A 27,287-nucleotide genomic window follows, 5' to 3' on the forward strand; every position below is an offset into this window, starting at 1 on the left:
TACAGAGTCTAATACACACCATAAACCTGGTTTCAGAGTCTAATACACACAATATGTCATTAACCTGGTTTCAGCGTCTAATACACACCATCTGTTATTAACCTGGTTTCAGAGTCCAATACACACCATTAACCTGGTTTCAGAGTCTAATACACACCACCTGTCATTAACCTGGTTTCAGAGTCTAATACACACCATCTGTTATTAACCTGGTTTCAGAGTCTAATACACACCATAAACCTGGTTTCAGAGTCTAATACACACCACCTGTCATTAACCTGGTTACAGAGTCTAATACACACCATTAACCTGGTTTCAGAGTCTAATACACACCATAAACCTGGTTTCAGAGTCTAATACACACCATTAACCTGGTTTCAGAGTCTAATACACACCATCTGTCATTAACCTGGTTTCAGAGTCTAATACACACCATCTGTTATTAACCTGGTTTTAGAGTCTTATACACACCATCTGTTATTAACCTGGTTTCAGAGTCTAATACACACCATTAACCTGGTTTCAGAGTCTAATACACACCATTAACCTGGTTTCAGAGTCTAATACACACCATTAACCTGGTTTCAGAGTCTAATACACACCATCTGTCTTTAACCTGGTTTCAGAGTCTAATACACACCATTAACCTGGTTTCAGAGTCTAATACACACCATCTGTCATTAACCTGGTTTCAGAGTCTAATACACACCATCTGTCATTAACCTGGTTTCAGAGTCTAATACACACCATCTACCATTAACCTGGTTACAGAGTCTAATACACACCATAAACCTGGTTTCAGAGTCTAATACACACCATCTGTCATTAACCTGGTTTCAGCGTCTAATACACACCATTAACCTGGTTTCAGAGTCTAATACACACCATTAACCTGGTTACAGAGTCTAATACACACCATAAACCTGGTTTCAGAGTCTAATACACACAATATGTCATTAACCTGGTTTCAGCGTCTAATACACACCATCTGTTATTAACCTGGTTTCAGAGTCCAATACACACCATTAACCTGGTTTCAGAGTCTAATACACACCACCTGTCATTAACCTGGTTTCAGAGTCTAATACACACCATCTGTTATTAACCTGGTTTCAGAGTCTAATACACACCATAAACCTGGTTTCAGAGTCTAATACACACCACCTGTCATTAACCTGGTTACAGAGTCTAATACACACCATTAACCTGGTTTCAGAGTCTAATACACACCATAAACCTGGTTTCAGAGTCTAATACACACCATTAACCTGGTTTCAGAGTCTAATACACACCATCTGTCATTAACCTGGTTTCAGAGTCTAATACACACCATCTGTTATTAACCTGGTTTTAGAGTCTTATACACACCATCTGTTATTAACCTGGTTTCAGAGTCTAATACACACCATTAACCTGGTTTCAGAGTCTAATACACACCATTAACCTGGTTTCAGAGTCTAATACACACCATTAACCTGGTTTCAGAGTCTAATACACACCATCTGTCTTTAACCTGGTTTCAGAGTCTAATACACACCATTAACCTGGTTTCAGAGTCTAATACACACCATCTGTCATTAACCTGGTTTCAGAGTCTAATACACACCATCTGTCATTAACCTGGTTTCAGAGTCTAATACACACCATCTACCATTAACCTGGTTACAGAGTCTAATACACACCATAAACCTGGTTTCAGAGTCTAATACACACTATCTGTCATTAACCTGGTTTCAGCGTCTAATACACACCATTAACCTGGTTTCAGAGTCTAATACACACCATTAACCTGGTTTCAGAGTCTAATACACACCATTAACCTGGTTTCAGAGTCTAATACACACCATCAGTCATTAACCTGGTTTCAGAGTCTAATACACACCATCTGTCATTAACCTGGTTTCAGAGTCTAATACACACCATCTGTCATTAACCTGGTTTCAGAGTCTAATACACACCATCTGTCATTAACCTGGTTTCAGACTCTAATACACACCATCTGTTATTAACCTGGTTTCAGAGTCTAATACACACCATCTGTTATTAACCTGGTTTCAGAGTCTAATACACACAATCTGTTATTAACCTGGTTTCAGAGTCTAATACACACCATCTGTCATTAACCTGGTTTCAGAGTCTAATACACACCATCTATTATTAACCTGGTTTTAGAGTCTTATACACACCATCTGTTATTAACCTGGTTTCAGAGTCTAATACACACCATTAACCTGGTTTCAGAGTCTAATACACACCATTAACCTGGTTTCAGAGTCTAATACACACCATTAACCTGGTTTCAGAGTCTAATACACACCACCTGTCATTAACCTGGTTTCAGCGTCTAATACACACCATTAACCTGGTTTCAGAGTCTAATACACACCATTAACCTGGTTTCAGAGTCTAATACACACCATCAGTCATTAACCTGGTTTCAGAGTCTAATACACACCATCTGTCATTAACCTGGTTTCAGAGTCTAATACACACCATCTGTCATTAACCTGGTTTCAGAGTCTAATACACACCATCTGTCATTAACCTGGTTTCAGACTCTAATACACACCATCTGTTATTAACCTGGTTTCAGAGTCTAATACACACCATCTGTTATTAACCTGGTTTCAGAGTCTAATACACACAATCTGTTATTAACCTGGTTTCAGAGTCTAATACACACCATCTGTCATTAACCTGGTTTCAGAGTCTAATACACACCATCTGTTATTAACCTGGTTTTAGAGTCTTATACACACCATCTGTTATTAACCTGGTTTCAGAGTCTAATACACACCATTAACCTGGTTTCAGAGTCTAATACACACCAATAACCTGGTTTCAGAGTCTAATACACACCATTAACCTGGTTTCAGAGTCTAATACACACCACCTGTCATTAACCTGGTTTCAGCGTCTAATAGAAACCATTAACCTGGTTTCAGAGTCTAATACACACCATTAACCTGGTTTCAGAGTCTAATACACACCATCAGTCATTAACCTGGTTTCAGAGTCTAATACACACCATCTGTCATTAACCTGGTTTCAGAGTCTAATACACACCATCTGTCATTAACCTGGTTTCAGAGTCTAATACACACCATCTGTCATTAACCTGGTTTCAGACTCTAATACACACCATCTGTTATTAACCTGGTTTCAGAGTCTAATACACACCATCTGTTATTAACCTGGTTTCAGAGTCTAATACACACCATCTGTCATTAACCTGGTTTCAGAGTCTAATACACACCATCTGTCATTAACCTGGTTTCAGAGTCTAATACACACCATCTGTCATTAACCTGGTTTCAGACTCTAATACACACCATCTGTTATTAACCTGGTTTCAGAGTCTAATACACACCATCTGTTATTAACCTGGTTTCAGAGTCTAATACACACAATCTGTTATTAACCTGGTTTCAGAGTCTAATACACACCATCTGTCATTAACCTGGTTTCAGAGTCTAATACACACCATCTGTTATTAACCTGGTTTTAGAGTCTTATACACACCATCTGTTATTAACCTGGTTTCAGAGTGTAATACACACCATTAACCTGGTTTCAGTGTCTAATACACACCATTAACCTGGTTTCAGAGTCTAATACACACCATTAACCTGGTTTCAGAGTCTAATACACACCATCTGTCATTAACCTGGTTTCAGAGTCTAATACACACCATTAACCTGGTTTCAGAGTCTAATACACACCACCTGTCATTAACCTGGTTACAGAGTCTAATACACACCATTAACCTGGTTTCAGAGTCTAATACACACCATAAACCTGGTTTCAGAGTCTAATACACACCATCTGTCATTAACCTGGTTTCAGAGTCTAATACACACCATCTGTCAATAACCTGGTTTCGGAGTCTAATACACACCATCTGTCATTAACCTGGTTTCAGCGTCTAATACACACCATCTGTCATTAACCTGGTTTCAGAGTCTAATACACACCATCTGTCAATAACCTGGTTTCAGAGTCTAATACACACCATTAACCTGGTTTCAGAGTCTAATACACACCATAATCCTGTTTTCAGAGTCTAATACACACCATCTGTCATTAACCTGGTTTCAGCGTCTAATACACACCATCTGTTATTAACCTGGTTTCAGAGTCTAATACACACCATTAACCTGGTTTCAGAATCTAATACACACCACCTGTCATTAACCTGGTTTCAGAGTCTAATACACACCATTAACCTGGTTTCAGAGTCTAATACACACCATCTGTTATTAACCTGGTTTCAGAGTCTAATACACACCATAAACCTGGTTTCAGAGTCTAATACACACCACCTGTCATTAACCTGGTTACAGAGTCTAATACACACCATTAACCTGGTTTCAGAGTCTAATACACACCATAAACCTGGTTTCAGAGTCTAATACACACCATTAACCTGGTTTCAGAGTCTAATACACACCATCTGTCATTAACCTGGTTTCAGAGTCTAATACACACCATCTGTTATTAACCTGGTTTTAGAGTCTTATACACACCATCTGTTATTAACCTGGTTTCAGAGTCTAATACACACCATTAACCTGGTTTCAGAGTCTAATACACACCATCTGTCATTAACCTGGTTTCAGAGTCTAATACACACCATTAACCTGGTTTCAGAGTCTAATACACACCATCTGTCAATAACCTGGTTTCAGAGTCTAATACACACCATCTGTCATTAACCTGGTTTCAGAGTCTAATACACACCATCTACCATTAACCTGGTTACAGAGTCTAATACACACCATAAACCTGGTTTCAGAGTCTAATACACACAATATGTCATTAACCTGGTTTCAGCGTCTAATACACACCATCTGTTATTAACCTGGTTTCAGAGTCCAATACACACCATTAACCTGGTTTCAGAGTCTAATACACACCATTAACCTGGTTTCAGAGTCTAATACACACCATTAACCTGGTTTCAGAGTCTAATACACACCATTAACCTGGTTTCAGAGTCTAATACACACCATCTGTCATTAACCTGGTTTCAGAGTCTAATACACACCATTAACCTGGTTTCAGAGTCTAATACACACCATCTGTCATTAACCTGGTTTCAGAGTCTAATACACACCACCTGTCATTAACCTGGTTACAGAGTCTAATACACACCATTAACCTGGTTTCAGAGTCTAATACACACCATTAACCTGGTTTCAGAGTCTAATACACACCATCTGTTATTAACCTGGTTTCAGAGTCTAATACACACCATAAACCTGGTTTCAGAGTCTAATACACACCACCTGTCATTAACCTGGTTACAGAGTCTAATACACACCATTAACCTGGTTTCAGAGTCTAATACACACCATAAACCTGGTTTCAGAGTCTAATACACACCATTAACCTGGTTTCAGAGTCTAATACACACCATCTGTCATTAACCTGGTTTCAGAGTCTAATACACACCATCTGTTATTAACCTGGTTTTAGAGTCTTATACACACCATCTGTTATTAACCTGGTTTCAGAGTCTAATACACACCATTAACCTGGTTTCAGAGTCTAATACACACCATTAACCTGGTTTCAGAGTCTAATACACACCATCTGTCATTAACCTGGTTTCAGAGTCTAATACACACCATTAACCTGGTTTCAGAGTCTAATACACACCATCTGTCAATAACCTGGTTTCAGAGTCTAATACACACCATCTGTCATTAACCTGGTTTCAGAGTCTAATACACACCATCTACCATTAACCTGGTTACAGAGTCTAATACACACCATAAACCTGGTTTCAGAGTCTAATACACACAATATGTCATTAACCTGGTTTCAGCGTCTAATACACACCATCTGTTATTAACCTGGTTTCAGAGTCCAATACACACCATTAACCTGGTTTCAGAGTCTAATACACACCATTAACCTGGTTTCAGAGTCTAATACACACCATTAACCTGGTTTCAGAGTCTAATATACACCATTAACCTGGTTTCAGAGTCTAATACACACCATCTGTCATTAACCTGGTTTCAGAGTCTAATACACACCATCTGTCATTAACCTGGTTTCAGAGTCTAATACACACCATCTGTCAATAACCTGGTTTCAGAGTCTAATACACACCATCTGTCATTAACCTGGTTTCAGCGTCTAATACACACCATCTGTCATTAACCTGGTTTCAGAGTCTAATACACACCATCTGTCAATAACCTGGTTTCAGAGTCTAATACACACCATTAACCTGGTTTCAGAGTCTAATACACACCATAATCCTGGTTTCAGAGTCTAATACACACCATCTGTCATTAACCTGGTTTCAGCGTCTAATACACACCATCTGTTATTAACCTGGTTTCAGAGTCTAATACACACCATTAACCTGGTTTCAGAGTCTAATACACACCATTAACATGGTTTCAGAGTCTAATACACACCATTAACCTGGTTTCAGAGTCTAATACACACCATCAGTCATTAACCTGGTTTCAGAGTCTAATACACACCATCTGTCATTAACCTGGTTTCAGAGTCTAATGCACACCATCTGTCATTAACCTGGTTTCAGAGTCTAATACACACCATCTGTCATTAACCTGGTTTCAGAGTCTAATACACACCATCTGTTATTAACCTGGTTTCAGAGTCTAATACACACCATCTGTTATTAACCTGGTTTCAGAGTCTAATACACACCATCTGTCATTAACCTGGTTTCAGAGTCTAATACACACCATCTGTCATTAACCTGGTTTCAGAGTCTAATACACACCATCTGTTATTAACCTGGTTTTAGAGTCTTATACACACCATCTGTTATTAACCTGGTTTCAGAGTCTAATACACACCATTAACCTGGTTTCAGAGTCTAATACACACCATTAACCTGGTTTCAGAGTCTAATACACACCATTAACCTGGTTTCAGAGTCTAATACACACCATCTGTCATTAACCTGGTTTCAGAGTCTAATACACACCATTAACCTGGTTTCAGAGTCTAATACACACCATCTGTCATTAACCTGGTTTCAGAGTCTAATACACACCATCTGTCATTAACCTGGTTTCAGAGTCTAATACACACCACCTGTCATTAACCTGGTTACAGAGTCTAATACACACCATCTGTCATTAACCTGGTTTCAGAGTCTAATACACACCATCTACCATTAACCTGGTTACAGAGTCTAATACACACCATAAACCTGGTTTCAGAGTCTAATACACACCATCTGTCATTAACCTGGTTTCAGCGTCTAATACACACCATTAACCTGGTTTCAGAGTCTAATACACACCATTAACCTGGTTTCAGAGTCTAATACACACCATTAACCTGGTTTCAGAGTCTAATACACACCATTAACCTGGTTTCAGAGTCTAATACACACCATCTGTCATTAACCTGGTTTCAGAGTCTAATACACACCATTAACCTGGTTTCAGAGTCTAATACACACCATCTGTCATTAACCTGGTTTCAGAGTCTAATACACACCACCTGTCATTAACCTGGTTACAGAGTCTAATACACACCATTAACCTGGTTTCAGAGTCTAATACACACCATAAACCTGGTTTCAGAGTCTAATACACACCATCTGTCATTAAGCTGGTTTCAGCGTCTAATACACACCATCTGTCATTAACCTGGTTTCAGAGTCTAATACACACCATCTGTCAATAACCTGGTTTCAGAGTCTAATACACACCATCTGTCATTAAACTGGTTTCAGCGTCTAATACACACCATCTGTCATTAACCTGGTTTCAGAGTCTAATACACACCATCTGTCAATAACCTGGTTTCAGAGTCTAATACACACCATTAACCTGGTTTCAGAGTCTAATACACACCATAATCCTGGTTTCAGAGTCTAATACACACCATCTGTCATTAACCTGGTTTCAGCGTCTAATACACACCATCTGTTATTAACCTGGTTTCAGAGTCTAATACACACCATTAACCTGGTTTCAGAGTCTAATACACACCATTAACATGGTTTCAGAGTCTAATACACACCATTAACCTGGTTTCAGAGTCTAATACACACCATCAGTCATTAACCTGGTTTCAGAGTCTAATACACACCATCTGTCATTAACCTGGTTTCAGAGTCTAATGCACACCATCTGTCATTAACCTGGTTTCAGAGTCTAATACATACCATCTGTCATTAACCTGGTTTCAGAGTCTAATACACACCATCTGTTATTAACCTGGTTTCAGAGTCTAATACACACCATCTGTTATTAACCTGGTTTCAGAGTCTAATACACACCATCTGTCATTAACCTGGTTTCAGAGTCTAATACACACCATCTGTCATTAACCTGGTTTCAGAGTCTAATACACACCATCTGTTATTAACCTGGTTTTAGAGTCTTATACACACCATCTGTTATTAACCTGGTTTCAGAGTCTAATACACACCATTAACCTGGTTTCAGAGTCTAATACACACCATTAACCTGGTTTCAGAGTCTAATACACACCATTAACCTGGTTTCAGAGTCTAATACACACCATCTGTCATTAACCTGGTTTCAGAGTCTAATACACACCATTAACCTGGTTTCAGAGTCTAATACACACCATCTGTCATTAACCTGGTTTCAGAGTCTAATACACACCATCTGTCATTAACCTGGTTTCAGAGTCTAATACACACCACCTGTCATTAACCTGGTTACAGAGTCTAATACACACCATCTGTCATTAACCTGGTTTCAGAGTCTAATACACACCATCTACCATTAACCTGGTTACAGAGTCTAATACACACCATAAACCTGGTTTCAGAGTCTAATACACACCATCTGTCATTAACCTGGTTTCAGCGTCTAATACACACCATTAACCTGGTTTCAGAGTCTAATACACACCATTAACCTGGTTTCAGAGTCTAATACACACCATCAGTCATTAACCTGGTTTCAGAGTCTAATACACACCATCTGTCATTAACCTGGTTTCAGAGTCTAATACACACCATCTGTCATTAACCTGGTTTCAGAGTCTAATACACACCATCTGTCATTAACCTGGTTTCAGACTCTAATACACACCATCTGTTATTAACCTGGTTTCAGAGTCTAATACACACCATCTGTTATTAACCTGGTTTCAGAGTCTAATACACACAATCTGTTATTAACCTGGTTTCAGAGTCTAATACACACCATCTGTCATTAACCTGGTTTCAGCGTCTAATACACACCATCTATTATTAACCTGGTTTTAGAGTCTTATACACACCATCTGTTATTAACCTGGTTTCAGAGTCTAATACACACCATTAACCTGGTTTCAGAGTCTAATACACACCATTAACCTGGTTTCAGAGTCTAATACACACCATTAACCTGGTTTCAGAGTCTAATACACACCACCTGTCATTAACCTGGTTTCAGCGTCTAATACACACCATTAACCTGGTTTCAGAGTCTAATACACACAATCTGTTATTAACCTGGTTTCAGAGTCTAATACACACCATCTGTCATTAACCTGGTTTCAGAGTCTAATACACACCATCTGTTATTAACCTGGTTTCAGAGTCTAATACACACCATCTGTTATTAACCCTGTTTCAGAGTCTAATACACACCATTAACCTGGTTTCAGAGTCTAATACACACCATTAACCTGGTTTCAGAGTCTAATACACACCATTAACCTGGTTTCAGAGTCTAATACACACCATTAACCTGGTTTCAGAGTCTAATACACACCATCAGTCATTAACCTGGTTTCAGAGTCTAATACACACCATCTGTCATTAACCTGGTTTCAGAGTCTAATACACACCATCTGTCATTAACCTGGTTTCAGAGTCTAATACACACCATCTGTCATTAACCTGGTTTCAGACTCTAATACACACCATCTGTTATTAACCTGGTTTCAGAGTCTAATACACACCATCTCTTATTAACCTGGTTTCAGAGTCTAATACACACAATCTGTTATTAACCTGGTTTCAGAGTCTAATACACACCATCTGTCATTAACCTGGTTTCAGAGTCTAATACACACCATCTATTATTAACCTGGTTTTAGAGTCTTATACACACCATCTGTTATTAACCTGGTTTCAGAGTCTAATACACACCATTAACCTGGTTTCAGAGTCTAATACACACCATTAACCTGGTTTCAGAGTCTAATACACACCATTAACCTGGTTTCAGAGTCTAATACACACCACCTGTCATTAACCTGGTTTCAGCGTCTAATACACACCATTAACCTGGTTTCAGAGTCTAATACACACAATCTGTTATTAACCTGGTTTCAGAGTCTAATACACACCATCTGTCATTAACCTGGTTTCAGAGTCTAATACACACCATCTGTTATTAACCTGGTTTCAGAGTCTAATACACACCATCTGTTATTAACCCTGTTTCAGAGTCTAATACACACCATTAACCTGGTTTCAGAGTCTAATACACACCATTAACCTGGTTTCAGAGTCTAATACACACCATTAACCTGGTTTCAGAGTCTAATACACACCATTAACCTGGTTTCAGAGTCTAATACACACCATCAGTCATTAACCTGGTTTCAGAGTCTAATACACACCATCTGTCATTAACCTGGTTTCAGAGTCTAATACACACCATCTGTCATTAACCTGGTTTCAGAGTCTAATACACACCATCTGTCATTAACCTGGTTTCAGACTCTAATACACACCATCTGTTATTAACCTGGTTTCAGAGTCTAATACACACCATCTCTTATTAACCTGGTTTCAGAGTCTAATACACACAATCTGTTATTAACCTGGTTTCAGAGTCTAATACACACCATCTGTCATTAACCTGGTTTCAGAGTCTAATACACACCATCTATTATTAACCTGGTTTTAGAGTCTTATACACACCATCTGTTATTAACCTGGTTTCAGAGTCTAATACACACCATTAACCTGGTTTCAGAGTCTAATACACACCATTAACCTGGTTTCAGAGTCTAATACACACCATTAACCTGGTTTCAGAGTCTAATACACACCACCTGTCATTAACCTGGTTTCAGCGTCTAATACACACCATTAACCTGGTTTCAGAGTCTAATACACACAATCTGTTATTAACCTGGTTTCAGAGTCTAATACACACCATCTGTCATTAACCTGGTTTCAGAGTCTAATACACACCATCTGTTATTAACCTGGTTTTAGAGTCTTATACACACCATCTGTTATTAACCTGGTTTCAGAGTCTAATACACACCATTAACCTGGTTTCAGAGTCTAATACACACCATTAACCTGGTTTCAGAGTCTAATACACACCATTAACCTGGTTTCAGAGTCTAATACACACCACCTGTCATTAACCTGGTTTCAGCGTCTAATACAAACCATTAACCTGGTTTCAGAGTCTAATACACACCATTAACCTGGTTTCAGAGTCTAATACACACCATCAGTCATTAACCTGGTTTCAGAGTCTAATACACACCATCTGTCATTAACCTGGTTTCAGAGTCTAATACACACCATCTGTCATTAACCTGGTTTCAGAGTCTAATACACACCATCTGTCATTAACCTGGTTTCAGACTCTAATACACACCATCTGTTATTAACCTGGTTTCAGAGTCTAATACACACCATCTGTTATTAACCTGGTTTCAGAGTCTAATACACACAATCTGTTATTAACCTGGTTTCAGAGTCTAATACACACCATCTGTCATTAACCTGGTTTCAGAGTCTAATACACACCATCTGTTATTAACCTGGTTTTAGAGTCTTATACACACCATCTGTTATTAACCTGGTTTCAGAGTGTAATACACACCATTAACCTGGTTTCAGTGTCTAATACACACCATTAACCTGGTTTCAGAGTCTAATACACACCATTAACCTGGTTTCAGAGTCTAATACACACCATCTGTCATTAACCTGGTTTCAGAGTCTAATACACACCATTAACCTGGTTTCAGAGTCTAATACACACCATAAACCTGGTTTCAGAGTCTAATACACACCATCTGTCATTAACCTGGTTTCAGAGTCTAATACACACCATCTGTCAATAACCTGGTTTCGGAGTCTAATACACACCATCTGTCATTAACCTGGTTTCAGCGTCTAATACACACCATCTGTCATTAACCTGGTTTCAGAGTCTAATACACACCATCTGTCAATAACCTGGTTTCAGAGTCTAATACACACCATTAACCTGGTTTCAGAGTCTAATACACACCATAATCCTGTTTTCAGAGTCTAATACACACCATCTGTCATTAACCTGGTTTCAGCGTCTAATACACACCATCTGTTATTAACCTGGTTTCAGAGTCTAATACACACCATTAACCTGGTTTCAGAATCTAATACACACCACCTGTCATTAACCTGGTTTCAGAGTCTAATACACACCATTAACCTGGTTTCAGAGTCTAATACACACCACCTGTCATTAACCTGGTTACAGAGTCTAATACACACCATTAACCTGGTTTCAGAGTCTAATACACACCATTAACCTGGTTTCAGAGTCTAATACACACCATCTGTCATTAACCTGGTTTCAGAGTCTAATACACACCATCTGTTATTAACCTGGTTTTAGAGTCTTATACACACCATCTGTTATTAACCTGGTTTCAGAGTCTAATACACACCATTAACCTGGTTTCAGAGTCTAATACACACCATTAACCTGGTTTCAGAGTCTAATACACACCATCTGTCATTAACCTGGTTTCAGAGTCTAATACACACCATTAACCTGGTTTCAGAGTCTAATACACACCATCTGTCAATAACCTGGTTTCAGAGTCTAATACACACCATCTGTCATTAACCTGGTTTCAGAGTCTAATACACACCATCTACCATTAACCTGGTTACAGAGTCTAATACACACCATAAACCTGGTTTCAGAGTCTAATACACACAATATGTCATTAACCTGGTTTCAGCGTCTAATACACACCATCTGTTATTAACCTGGTTTCAGAGTCCAATACACACCATTAACCTGGTTTCAGAGTCTAATACACACCATTAACCTGGTTTCAGAGTCTAATACACACCATTAACCTGGTTTCAGAGTCTAATACACACCATTAACCTGGTTTCAGAGTCTAATACACACCATCTGTCATTAACCTGGTTTCAGAGTCTAATACACACCATCTGTTATTAACCTGGTTTTAGAGTCTTATACACACCATCTGTTATTAACCTGGTTTCAGAGTCTAATACACACCATTAACCTGGTTTCAGAGTCTAATACACACCATTAACCTGGTTTCAGAGTCTAATACACACCATTAACCTGGTTTCAGAGTCTAATACACACCACCTGTCATTAACCTGGTTTCAGCGTCTAATACAAACCATTAACCTGGTTTCAGAGTCTAATACACACCATTAACCTGGTTTCAGAGTCTAATACACACCATCAGTCATTAACCTGGTTTCAGAGTCTAATACACACCATCTGTCATTAACCTGGTTTCAGAGTCTAATACACACCATCTGTCATTAACCTGGTTTCAGAGTCTAATACACACCATCTGTCATTAACCTGGTTTCAGACTCTAATACACACCATCTGTTATTAACCTGGTTTCAGAGTCTAATACACACCATCTGTTATTAACCTGGTTTCAGAGTCTAATACACACAATCTGTTATTAACCTGGTTTCAGAGTCTAATACACACCATCTGTCATTAACCTGGTTTCAGAGTCTAATACACACCATCTGTTATTAACCTGGTTTTAGAGTCTTATACACACCATCTGTTATTAACCTGGTTTCAGAGTGTAATACACACCATTAACCTGGTTTCAGTGTCTAATACACACCATTAACCTGGTTTCAGAGTCTAATACACACCATTAACCTGGTTTCAGAGTCTAATACACACCATCTGTCATTAACCTGGTTTCAGAGTCTAATACACACCATTAACCTGGTTTCAGAGTCTAATACACACCATAAACCTGGTTTCAGAGTCTAATACACACCATCTGTCATTAACCTGGTTTCAGAGTCTAATACACACCATCTGTCAATAACCTGGTTTCGGAGTCTAATACACACCATCTGTCATTAACCTGGTTTCAGCGTCTAATACACACCATCTGTCATTAACCTGGTTTCAGAGTCTAATACACACCATCTGTCAATAACCTGGTTTCAGAGTCTAATACACACCATTAACCTGGTTTCAGAGTCTAATACACACCATAATCCTGTTTTCAGAGTCTAATACACACCATCTGTCATTAACCTGGTTTCAGAGTCTAATACACACCATCTGTCATTAACCTGGTTTCAGAGTCTAATACACACCATTAACCTGGTTTCAGAGTCTAATACACACCATCTGTCAATAACCTGGTTTCAGAGTCTAATACACACCATCTGTCATTAACCTGGTTTCAGAGTCTAATACACACCATCTACCATTAACCTGGTTACAGAGTCTAATACACACCATAAACCTGGTTTCAGAGTCTAATACACACAATATGTCATTAACCTGGTTTCAGCGTCTAATACACACCATCTGTTATTAACCTGGTTTCAGAGTCCAATACACACCATTAACCTGGTTTCAGAGTCTAATACACACCATTAACCTGGTTTCAGAGTCTAATACACACCATTAACCTGGTTTCAGAGTCTAATACACACCATTAACCTGGTTTCAGAGTCTAATACACACCATCTGTCATTAACCTGGTTTCAGAGTCTAATACACACCATCTGTTATTAACCTGGTTTTAGAGTCTTATACACACCATCTGTTATTAACCTGGTTTCAGAGTCTAATACACACCATTAACCTGGTTTCAGAGTCTAATACACACCATTAACCTGGTTTCAGAGTCTAATACACACCATTAACCTGGTTTCAGAGTCTAATACACACCATTAACCTGGTTTCAGAGTCTAATACACACCATCTGTCATTAACCTGGTTTCAGAGTCTAATACACACCATAAACCTGGTTTCAGAGTCTAATACACACAATATGTCATTAACCTGGTTTCAGCGTCTAATACACACCATCTGTTATTAACCTGGTTTCAGAGTCCAATACACACCATTAACCTGGTTTCAGAGTCTAATACACACCATTAACCTGGTTTCAGAGTCTAATACACACCATTAACCTGGTTTCAGAGTCTAATACACACCATCTGTCATTAACCTGGTTTCAGAGTCTAATACACACCATCTGTTATTAACCTGGTTTTAGAGTCTTATACACACCATCTGTTATTAACCTGGTTTCAGAGTCTAATACACACCATTAACCTGGTTTCAGAGTCTAATACACACCATTAACCTGGTTTCAGAGTCTAATACACACCATTAACCTGGTTTCAGAGTCTAATACACACCACCTGTCATTAACCTGGTTTCAGCGTCTAATACAAACCATTAACCTGGTTTCAGAGTCTAATACACACCATTAACCTGGTTTCAGAGTCTAATACACACCATCAGTCATTAACCTGGTTTCAGAGTCTAATACACACCATCTGTCATTAACCTGGTTTCAGAGTCTAATACACACCATCTGTCATTAACCTGGTTTCAGAGTCTAATACACACCATCTGTCATTAACCTGGTTTCAGACTCTAATACACACCATCTGTTATTAACCTGGTTTCAGAGTCTAATACACACCATCTGTTATTAACCTGGTTTCAGAGTCCAATACACACCATTAACCTGGTTTCAGAGTCTAATACACACCATTAACCTGGTTTCAGAGTCTAATACACACCATTAACCTGGTTTCAGAGTCTAATACACACCATTAACCTGGTTTCAGAGTCTAATACACACCATCTGTCATTAACCTGGTTTCAGAGTCTAATACACACCATCTGTTATTAACCTGGTTTTAGAGTCTTATACACACCATCTGTTATTAACCTGGTTTCAGAGTCTAATACACACCATTAACCTGGTTTCAGAGTCTAATACACACCATTAACCTGGTTTCAGAGTCTAATACACACCATTAACCTGGTTTCAGAGTCTAATACACACCACCTGTCATTAACCTGGTTTCAGCGTCTAATACAAACCATTAACCTGGTTTCAGAGTCTAATACACACCATTAACCTGGTTTCAGAGTCTAATACACACCATCAGTCATTAACCTGGTTTCAGAGTCTAATACACACCATCTGTCATTAACCTGGTTTCAGAGTCTAATACACACCATCTGTCATTAACCTGGTTTCAGAGTCTAATACACACCATCTGTCATTAACCTGGTTTCAGACTCTAATACACACCATCTGTTATTAACCTGGTTTCAGAGTCTAATACACACCATTAACCTGGTTTCAGAGTCTAATACACACCATTAACCTGGTTTCAGAGTCTAATACACACCATCTGTCATTAACCTGGTTTCAGAGTCTAATACACACCATTAACCTGGTTTCAGAGTCTAATACACACCATCTGTCAATAACCTGGTTTCAGAGTCTAATACACACCATCTGTCATTAACCTGGTTTCAGAGTCTAATACACACCATCTACCATTAACCTGGTTACAGAGTCTAATACACACCATAAACCTGGTTTCAGAGTCTAATACACACAATATGTCATTAACCTGGTTTCAGCGTCTAATACACACCATCTGTTATTAACCTGGTTTCAGAGTCCAATACACACCATTAACCTGGTTTCAGAGTCTAATACACACCATTAACCTGGTTTCAGAGTCTAATACACACCATTAACCTGGTTTCAGAGTCTAATACACACCATTAACCTGGTTTCAGAGTCTAATACACACCATCTGTTATTAACCTGGTTTCAGAGTCTAATACACACCATTAACCTGGTTTCAGAGTCTAATACACACCATTAACCTGGTTTCAGAGTCTAATACACACCACCTGTCATTAACCTGGTTTCAGCGTCTAATACACACCATTAACCTGGTTTCAGAGTCTAATACACACAATCTGTTATTAACCTGGTTTCAGAGTCTAATACACACCATCTGTCATTAACCTGGTTTCAGAGTCTAATACACACCATCTGTTATTAACCTGGTTTTAGAGTCTTATACACACCATCTGTTATTAACCTGGTTTCAGAGTCTAATACACACCATTAACCTGGTTTCAGAGTCTAATACACACCATTAACCTGGTTTCAGAGTCTAATACACACCATTAACCTGGTTTCAGAGTCTAATACACACCACCTGTCATTAACCTGGTTTCAGCGTCTAATACAAACCATTAACCAGGTTTCAGAGTCTAATACACACCATTAACCTGGTTTCAGAGTCTAATACACACCATCAGTCATTAACCTGGTTTCAGAGTCTAATACACACCATCTGTCATTAACCTGGTTTCAGAGTCTAATACACACCATCTGTCATTAACCTGGTTTCAGAGTCTAATACACACCATCTGTCATTAACCTGGTTTCAGACTCTAATACACACCATCTATTATTAACCTGGTTTCAGAGTCTAATACACACCATCTGTTATTAACCTGGTTTCAGAGTCTAATACACACAATCTGTTATTAACCTGGTTTCAGAGTCTAATACACACCATCTGTCATTAACCTGGTTTCAGAGTCTAATACACACCATCTGTTATTAACCTGGTTTTAGAGTCTTATACACACCATCTGTTATTAACCTGGTTTCAGAGTGTAATACACACCATTAACCTGGTTTCAGTGTCTAATACACACCATTAACCTGGTTTCAGAGTCTAATACACACCATTAACCTGGTTTCAGAGTCTAATACACACCATCTGTCATTAACCTGGTTTCAGAGTCTAATACACACCATTAACCTGGTTTCAGAGTCTAATACACACCATAAACCTGGTTTCAGAGTCTAATACACACCATCTGTCATTAACCTGGTTTCAGAGTCTAATACACACCATCTGTCAATAACCTGGTTTCGGAGTCTAATACACACCATCTGTCATTAACCTGGTTTCAGCGTCTAATACACACCATCTGTCATTAACCTGGTTTCAGAGTCTAATACACACCATCTGTCAATAACCTGGTTTCAGAGTCTAATACACACCATTAACCTGGTTTCAGAGTCTAATACACACCATAATCCTGTTTTCAGAGTCTAATACACACCATCTGTCATTAACCTGGTTTCAGCGTCTAATACACACCATCTGTTATTAACCTGGTTTCAGAGTCTAATACACACCATTAACCTGGTTTCAGAATCTAATACACACCACCTGTCATTAACCTGGTTTCAGAGTCTAATACACACCATTAACCTGGTTTCAGAGTCTAATACACACCACCTGTCATTAACCTGGTTACAGAGTCTAATACACACCATTAACCTGGTTTCAGAGTCTAATACACACCATTAACCTGGTTTCAGAGTCTAATACACACCATCTGTCATTAACCTGGTTTCAGAGTCTAATACACACCATCTGTTATTAACCTGGTTTTAGAGTCTTATACACACCATCTGTTATTAACCTGGTTTCAGAGTCTAATACACACCATTAACCTGGTTTCAGAGTCTAATACACACCATTAACCTGGTTTCAGAGTCTAATACACACCATCTGTCATTAACCTGGTTTCAGAGTCTAATACACACCATTAACCTGGTTTCAGAGTCTAATACACACCATCTGTCAATAACCTGGTTTCAGAGTCTAATACACACCATCTGTCATTAACCTGGTTTCAGAGTCTAATACACACCATCTACCATTAACCTGGTTACAGAGTCTAATACACACCATAAACCTGGTTTCAGAGTCTAATACACACAATATGTCATTAACCTGGTTTCAGCGTCTAATACACACCATCTGTTATTAACCTGGTTTCAGAGTCCAATACACACCATTAACCTGGTTTCAGAGTCTAATACACACCATTAACCTGGTTTCAGAGTCTAATACACACCATTAACCTGGTTTCAGAGTCTAATACACACCATTAACCTGGTTTCAGAGTCTAATACACACCATCTGTCATTAACCTGGTTTCAGAGTCTAATACACACCATTAACCTGGTTTCAGAGTCTAATACACACCATCTGTCATTAACCTGGTTTCAGAGTCTAATACACACCACCTGTCATTAACCTGGTTACAGAGTCTAATACACACCATTAACCTGGTTTCAGAGTCTAATACACACCATAAACCTGGTTTCAGAGTCTAATACACACCATCTGTCATTAAGCTGGTTTCAGCGTCTAATACACACCATCTGTCATTAACCTGGTTTCAGAGTCTAATACACACCATCTGTCAATAACCTGGTTTCAGAGTCTAATACACACCATCTGTCATTAACCTGGTTTCAGCGTCTAATACACACCATCTGTCATTAACCTGGTTTCAGAGTCTAATACACACGATCTGTTATTAACCTGGTTTCAGAGTCTAATACACACCATTAACCTGGTTTCAGAGTCTAATACACACCATTAACCTGGTTTCAGAGTCTAATACACACCATTAACCTGGTTTCAGAGTCTAATACACACCATCTGTCATTAACCTGGTTTCAGAGTCTAATACACACCATTAACCTGGTTTCAGAGTCTAATACACACCATCTGTCATTAACCTGGTTTCAGAGTCTAATACACACCATCTGTCATTAACCTGGTTTCAGAGTCTAATACACACCATCTACCATTAACCTGGTTACAGAGTCTAATACACACCATTAACCTGGTTTCAGAGTCTAATACACACCATCTGTCATTAACCTGGTTTCAGAGTCTAATACACACCATCTGTTATTAACCTGGTTTCAGAGTCTAATACACACCATCTGTTATTAACCTGGTTTCAGAGTCTAATACACACCATCTGTCATTAACCTGGTTTCAGAGTCTAATACAAACCATCTGTCATTAACCTGGTTTCAGAGTCTAATACACACCATCTGTTATTAACCTGGTTTTAGAGTCTTATACACACCATCTGTTATTAACCTGGTTTCAGAGTCTAATACACACCATTAACCTGGTTTCAGAGTCTAATACACACCATTAACCTGGTTTCAGAGTCTAATACACACCATCTGTCATTAACCTGGTTTCAGAGTCTAATACACACCATTAACCTGGTTTCAGAGTCTAATACACACCATCTGTCATTAACCTGGTTTCAGAGTCTAATACACACCATCTGTCAATAACCTGGTTTCAGAGTCTAATACACACCATTAACCTGGTTTCAGAGTCTAATACACACCATTAACCTGGTTTCAGAGTCTAATACACACCATCTGTTATTAACCTGGTTTCAGAATCTAATACACACCATCTACCATTAACCTGGTTCCAGAGTCTAATACACACCATCTGTCATTAACCTGGTTTCAGAGTCTAATACACACCATTAACCTGGTTTCAGAGTCTAATACACACCATTAACCTGGTTTCAGAGTCTAATACACACCATTAACCTGGTTTCAGAGTCTAATACACACCATTAACCTGGTTTCAGAGTCTAATAGGGCTGGGCGATATATCGATATAAAAAAATATATCGATATATATTTTAAATGTGATATGAAATTAGACCATTTCGCATATATCGATATAGTTGAAATGTGCGCTTTGATCCTTGCTCCAAGCAAGCTGCAGACCCGGAGCTCTCTGCGCTGCTCCCCGCGCCTCCTCTTTCATGCACAGAGGGCGGAGGGGCAGGAACAGACACTTCAACAAACATGGAGGAAGCAACAGCGTCTGCGGAGCGTTTTGACGAGGAATTGGTTAGTAAAAGAAAAAGCATTGGCTCAGTCATTTGGAGATGGTTCGGATTCAAAGTATCAGATGAGCAACAAAATCACGTTATATGTAGGCAGTGCCATAAAAAAAGTTCCAGCACTACAAATCTTTTTCACCACCTAAAACAGTGGCACAAACTGCAATACGAAGAGTGTGTGAAACTGCGCGCTGCAGAAGCCCCAGCCGCAAGCCGTCGACAACCCGAAAAAGCTCCAGCCCCGAAACAAAGCTCACTGCAAACTTCATTTTCCCGCAGTGTGGTGCCTAATGAAAAGAAAATTGGCAAGTGGTGTACTATAACTAAAGCGGTGTCCTATCACATTGCTAAAGATATGGTCCCTGTTGCAACTGTGGAACAAGTCGGATTCAAAAAGCTACTGAAAACTATGGACCCGAGATATGAGCTTCCCAACTACTTTGCACGAGAAGCACTGCCACAAATGTCCACTGAAGTCAGGCAGAGCCTTGCTGACCGGCTCGCTAACGGGACCCATTTTGCGTTGACCAGCGATATGTGGTCGAGCAGGACATGTGAGCCTGAGATGATGATGAAAACAGCGTCGTGTCGTCTCCAAAACAAGTTATTTCCCCCCCCCCAGGATCACACCGGTGAGCATATAGCTGAGGCCTTGCAGGACGCAAGCTGGGAAACTCCCGAGAAAAGCATCCGGTTGCTATAACAACCGACAACGGGAGCAACGTGGTCAAAGCGGTGGAGCTGAACGAGCGGCTGAGGATGCAGTGCTTCGGTCAGACTACACTTGGCTATTGGGGAGTGCAGTGTTTTAAGGACTATTCACACATTTTACTGATTACAATATTACTTTTTCATTCTTTTTTCCTTTGTGTCTTGTCTAAAACTTTTTTAGGGTTTTTGCTGCTGTCTTGGCCAAAAATTGATTAAGTAGATTAATAAAACATATTCAAATATTAGTTTTTCATTATTTTCCTTTGTGTCTTGTCTGCAACTTTTTTGGTTTTATGCTGCTGTCTTGGCCAAAAATTGATTAAGTAGATTAAAATATTAGTTTTTCATTATTTTCCTTTGTGTCTTGTCTGCAACTTTTTTTGTTTTATGCTGCTGTCTTGGCCAAAAAATGGATTAATAAAACACAAAACATAAAGTACTTTAAAGAAAAAAACATTAAAATATTAGTTTTTCATTATTTTCCTTTGTGTCTGTCTGCCACCTTTTTTGTTTTATGCTGCTGTCTTGGCCAAAAAATTGATTAATAAAACACAAAACATAAAGTGGTAAAAGTAAAATCACTTACAATACAGGATGGTAGATTTCAGAACCATATTTATTAGGTTATTGGATAAGAATTAGTGATGCATTGATGTGTTTACCACTTTAATGTTACAGCTGGTAAAGGTGAGGTAATTATGACTTTAAAATGCTGGTTAGCCTGTTGATATCATCAAGGTAACATATTTAGTTATTATGATAGACTATAGTTTTTTCTCTGGATTGAAAGAGCCAACTGCAAAGTAACTAGAAACTAATGTTGACACGTAGGTCGGCCTAAACATTGTGGAGTTTTTAGTGGAGTAGAAATATGAAGTAGCATTAAATACTAAGCATAAATACTAAGAACAACAACAAGAACGAAACATGAGTAAATGTACATACAGTATAGTCATCATTTATAAATTATACAAAAATAATAATACATAAAAATCACTTACAGGATTAAAATTCAGAAAATAAATGAATATAATATTTGATATTTATGATTAGGACTGGCGTTGATTAAAAAAATAAACTATGAAACAAGAAAATATTAATGTAGAATATTTCTAAAGCTTGATTTTGGGAAGCACTTAGTTGTATGAGTGTGTTAAAGTGAAAACAGAGTCAAATTTCTCCCATAAGCACATTTGTTTAATAGTTTTTTTTATGATTCTGACAGGACATGGCATGAATGACAAGCGCGTCACCCGGGCCATTTCTCTGTGCAAGAGAATTGTAAGCTGTTTTTCGTACAGCTGGAAGAAAAGGAGACATCTTGCTGAAGTCCAGATTCAGCTGGGTCTGCCAAGTCACCAACTCATAACCGAGTCTGCCACACGCTGGGGATCAAGGCAGCAGATGATAGAGAGAGTCCTGGAGCAGGAAGGAGCACTGGCCAAAGTCCTGTCTAATGACAAAAAGACCAGGCACCTTGTCCCTACCTGGCAGGACTTAGAGGTCCTAGAAGCAGTCCAAAAGGTCCTGAAACCTCTCCAGGACTTTACCGATGCTTTGTCAGGTGAGGAGTACGTCACTCTATCTAACTTTTTTTGTTTTATGCTGCTGTCTTGGCCAAAAATTGATTAATAAAACACAAAACATAAAGTGCTAAAAGTAAAATCACTTACAATACAGGATGGTAGATTTCAGAACCATATTTATTAGGTTATTGGATAAGAATTAGTGATGCATTGATGTGTTTACCACTTTAATGTTACAGCTGGTAAAGGTGAGGTAATTATGACTTTAAAATGCTGGTTAGCCTGTTGATATCATCAAGGTAACATATTTAGTTATTATGATAGACTATAGTTTTTTCTCTGGATTGAAAGAGCCAACTGCAAAGTAACTAGAAACTAATGTTGACACGTAGGTCGGCCTAAACATTGTGGAGTTTTTAGTGGAGTAGAAATATGAAGTAGCATTAAATACTAAGCATAAATACTAAGAACAACAACAAGAACGAAACATGAGTAAATGTACATACAGTATAGTCATCATTTATAAATTATACAAAAATAATAATACATAAAAATCACTTACAGGATTAAAATTCAGAAAATAAATGAATATAATATTTGATATTTATGATTAGGACTGGCGTTGATTAAAAAAAATAAACTATGAAACAAGAAAATATTAATGTAGAATATTTCTAAAGCTTGATTTTGGAAAGCACTTAGTTGTATGAGTGTGTTAAAGTGAAAACAGAGTCAAATTTCTCGCATAAGCACATTTGTTTAATAGTTTTTTTATGATTCTGACAGGACATGGCATGAATGACAAGCGCTTCACCCGGGCCATTTCTAATTAATCAGATTACATGGAGAGGGGGGACCTGATCCTAGATCATAATGAATCAGATTACATGGAGAGGGGGGACCTGATCCATAAGCACATTTGTTGAATAGTTTTTTAATGATTCTGACAGGACATGGCATGAATGACAAGCGCGTCACCCGGGCCATTTCTCTGTGCAAGAGAATTGTAAGCTGTTTTTCGTACAGCTGGAAGAAAAGGAGACATCTTGCTGAAGTCCATATTCAGCTGGGTCTGCCAAGTCACCAACTCATAACCGAGTCTGCCACACGCTGGGGATCAAGGCAGCAGATGATAGAGTCCTGGAGCAGGAAGGAGCACTGGCCAAAGTCCTGTCTAATGACAAAAAGACCAGGCACCTTGTCCCTACCTGGCAAGACTTAGAGGTCCTAGAAGCAGTCCAAAAGGTCCTGAAACCTCTCCAGGACTTTACCGATGCTTTGTCAGGTGAGGAGTACGTCACTCTATCATCTGTAAAACCTGTGCTGCACCTTTTTAACGAAAGTCTCCTGGCATGTGAAGAGGGTGATAGCGAGCTTTGCAAATCGATCAAGACCAGCATTGTTGAGTACCTCAACCGCAAGTATTCTGACCCAGACACTACTGACATATTGGAGATGGCTTCATTTGTGGATCCACCTATATCCCAAGTGAAAAAGTTGATGCATTGAAGCACAGAGCTGTCTTGGAGGTGGAGACGCTACTGGCTGATCAGAGCAGCTGTCAACCGCCTTACCTACGTGTGCCAACTGAGCCTGCAGATGGAGAAGCAGCAGTGGCACCAAAAGCTAAGACACTGGCAAGCTTCTTCAAGCAGCGCACAGCCACCACCACTGCGCCACCAACCAAGAGGGAGGCTATTGAAAATGAACTGTCAAGTTACTTGCAGTCAGCAAGTGTGGAGAGTGACACTGATCCCCTCAAGTGGTGGAAGGATCATGAAGTTGTCTTTCCAGCTCTGAGCCACCTGGCAAAAAAAAGTATCTCTTGGTACCAGCTACCAGTTCACCCTCCGAAAGGGTTTTCAGCTGCAGTGGCAATATCGTGACCTGCCACAGAGCATCTCTGAAGCCGGATGCCGTTGACAGGCTGGTGTTTCTCGCACAAAATCTTTAAACGAAGGAGGACACGCTTGTCTTCTAATGTCTACCTCAAGACAGCATTACTGTTTATCAAAGTAAAAAAAGAGGGGAAATGTTTATTGAGTTGATAGTCTGTTTCTTGTGCAACTTGTTGAGGCTGTTCAGATAAGAAATTGAGTTAACAAAAAGCAAATGGTAATCTCAGGCTGATGTTTAAAAAAACATTTTCTCAAACTGAGCACTTTATTTTGTTCTTTATTTATATATAATTGCTGCCCTTACTAGGGTTTGTCATATTTTATTATTTTGTAATGTTCGTTATTTGCATCTGTGGATTTGTTAGAAAGGAGAAGAAATCTGTAATTTGATTTTAATAAGCCATTTAAAAGTTGTCAAACTAAAAAAAAAGTTGACTTTTCTCATAAATATATATAATATTTATTTCAGAAAAAGATAGGCCTATTTTATTTTATAGGCTATTTTTGTTTAAGATATTTGTATTTATTTAAATGTGCACCTTATGGAGCTTTGATTTCAAAAAAGGTTCTGCTGTTGTTATACAGTGTTTATGTTTACATGTTATTGTTATTTGAACAGCTGAACATTTAATCTGAACCAGGTGAAGAGCCCTGTTTATTATTTATTCATTTGATTTTTCAACTGTTCACTGAAATAGCCGGTTTCAATAAAACTACTTGAGACATGTCATATCTGGCTTTGACTTTGACTGAACATTTGCTCTCACTTTGCAGAAAAAAATATCAGGATATATATCTTATATCGATATTCAGCCTAAATATATCGGGATATGACTTTTGGTCCATATCGCCCAGCCCTGCCTACCAGACATCTTCTTGAGAGAAGATAAGATCAGGGACTCCTGACTGACTCTCCGTCATGTTGAAATAGGTTCTCCTGTCTTACATTCTGTCATGTTGAAATAGGTTCTCCTGTCTTACTTTCTGTCATGTTGAAATGGGTTTCCCTGTCTTACTTTCTGTCATGTTGAGATGGGTTTGTTCTTCTTGAGAGAACTAACCCAAAATTAGTCCAACTAACCCAAAATTTGTCGAAAGGCTAAGGGATTCTCTTCCTGAGAAGAAGCTGACAGCCTTCAAACAGAGCAAAAAAAGTGGTCCCAAACAATATGTCAAAATGAATAAAATAATTATACCTTAAGTTGCAACTTATTCTGTTTAGGTTTAACCTCTATGGGCTAGGTGGGACGCTTGCACCTACTAAAGTGTTTTTAAATAAGCATCCTATCATTTGAAAATTAGTTGAAAGGCTAAGTGATTCTCCTCCTGACAAGAAGCTGACAGCCTTCAAACAGAGCAAAAAAAGTGGTCCCAAACAATATGTCAAAATGAATTTAAAAAATGATACAGCTGTCTTTAATAAGATCAAACTGAACTAACTGCTATCTTGAAATGTTGAAAAAGTGTTTTTAAATAGGCATCCTATCATTTGAAAATTAGTCGAAAGGCTAAGTGATTCTCCTCCTGACAAGAAGCTGAGAGCCTTCAAACATAGTGCAAAAAAAGTGGGCGTGAACATAGAATATTTTTGGGTCAAAAAAAAGAATATACAGCTGTCTTTAATAAGATCAAACTGAACTAACTGCTATCTTGAAATGTTGAAAAAGTGTTTTTAAATAGCTCAGTCTTATCACTCAATATGAGTCAAAATCTGTCACTTCCAGGACTGCTCATTTTGTCAAAAATGAAAAAATGAAAAAAATAACAACTCACAGCTGTGTTAATAGACCCAACTCAAACATCTGCTATCTTGAAATGTCCAAAAAAGGTATTTAAATGGGCCTACCAGACATCTTCTTGAGAGAAGATAAGGTCAGGGATCTCTCTGGTCACCCACAAAGCCATTTCCTCCTTTGGCCGTCTCTCCTTCCAGTTCTCTGCTGCCAATGACTGGAACGAACTACAAAAATCTCTGAAACTGGAAACACTTATCTCCCTCACTAGCTTTAAGCACCAGCTATCAGAGCAGCTCACAGATCACTGCACCTGTACATAGCCCATCTATAATTTAGCCCAACTACCTCTTCCCCTACTGTATTTATTTATTTATTTATTTTGCTCCTTTGCACCCCATTATTTCTATGTTACTTTGCACTTTCTTCTACTACAAATCTACCATTCCAGTGTTTTACTTGCTATATTGTACTTCGCCACCATGGCCTTTTTGCCTTTACCTCCATTATCTCACCTCATTTGCTCACATTGTATATAGACTTATTGTTCTACTGTATTATTGACCCTATGTTTTGTTTTACTCCATGTGTAACTCTGTGTTGTTGTATGTTGTCGAACTGCTTTGC

The sequence above is a fragment of the Salmo trutta genome, unplaced genomic scaffold, assembly GCF_901001165.1.
Source record: "Salmo trutta unplaced genomic scaffold, fSalTru1.1, whole genome shotgun sequence".
Taxonomy (NCBI): Eukaryota; Metazoa; Chordata; class Actinopteri; order Salmoniformes; family Salmonidae; genus Salmo; species Salmo trutta.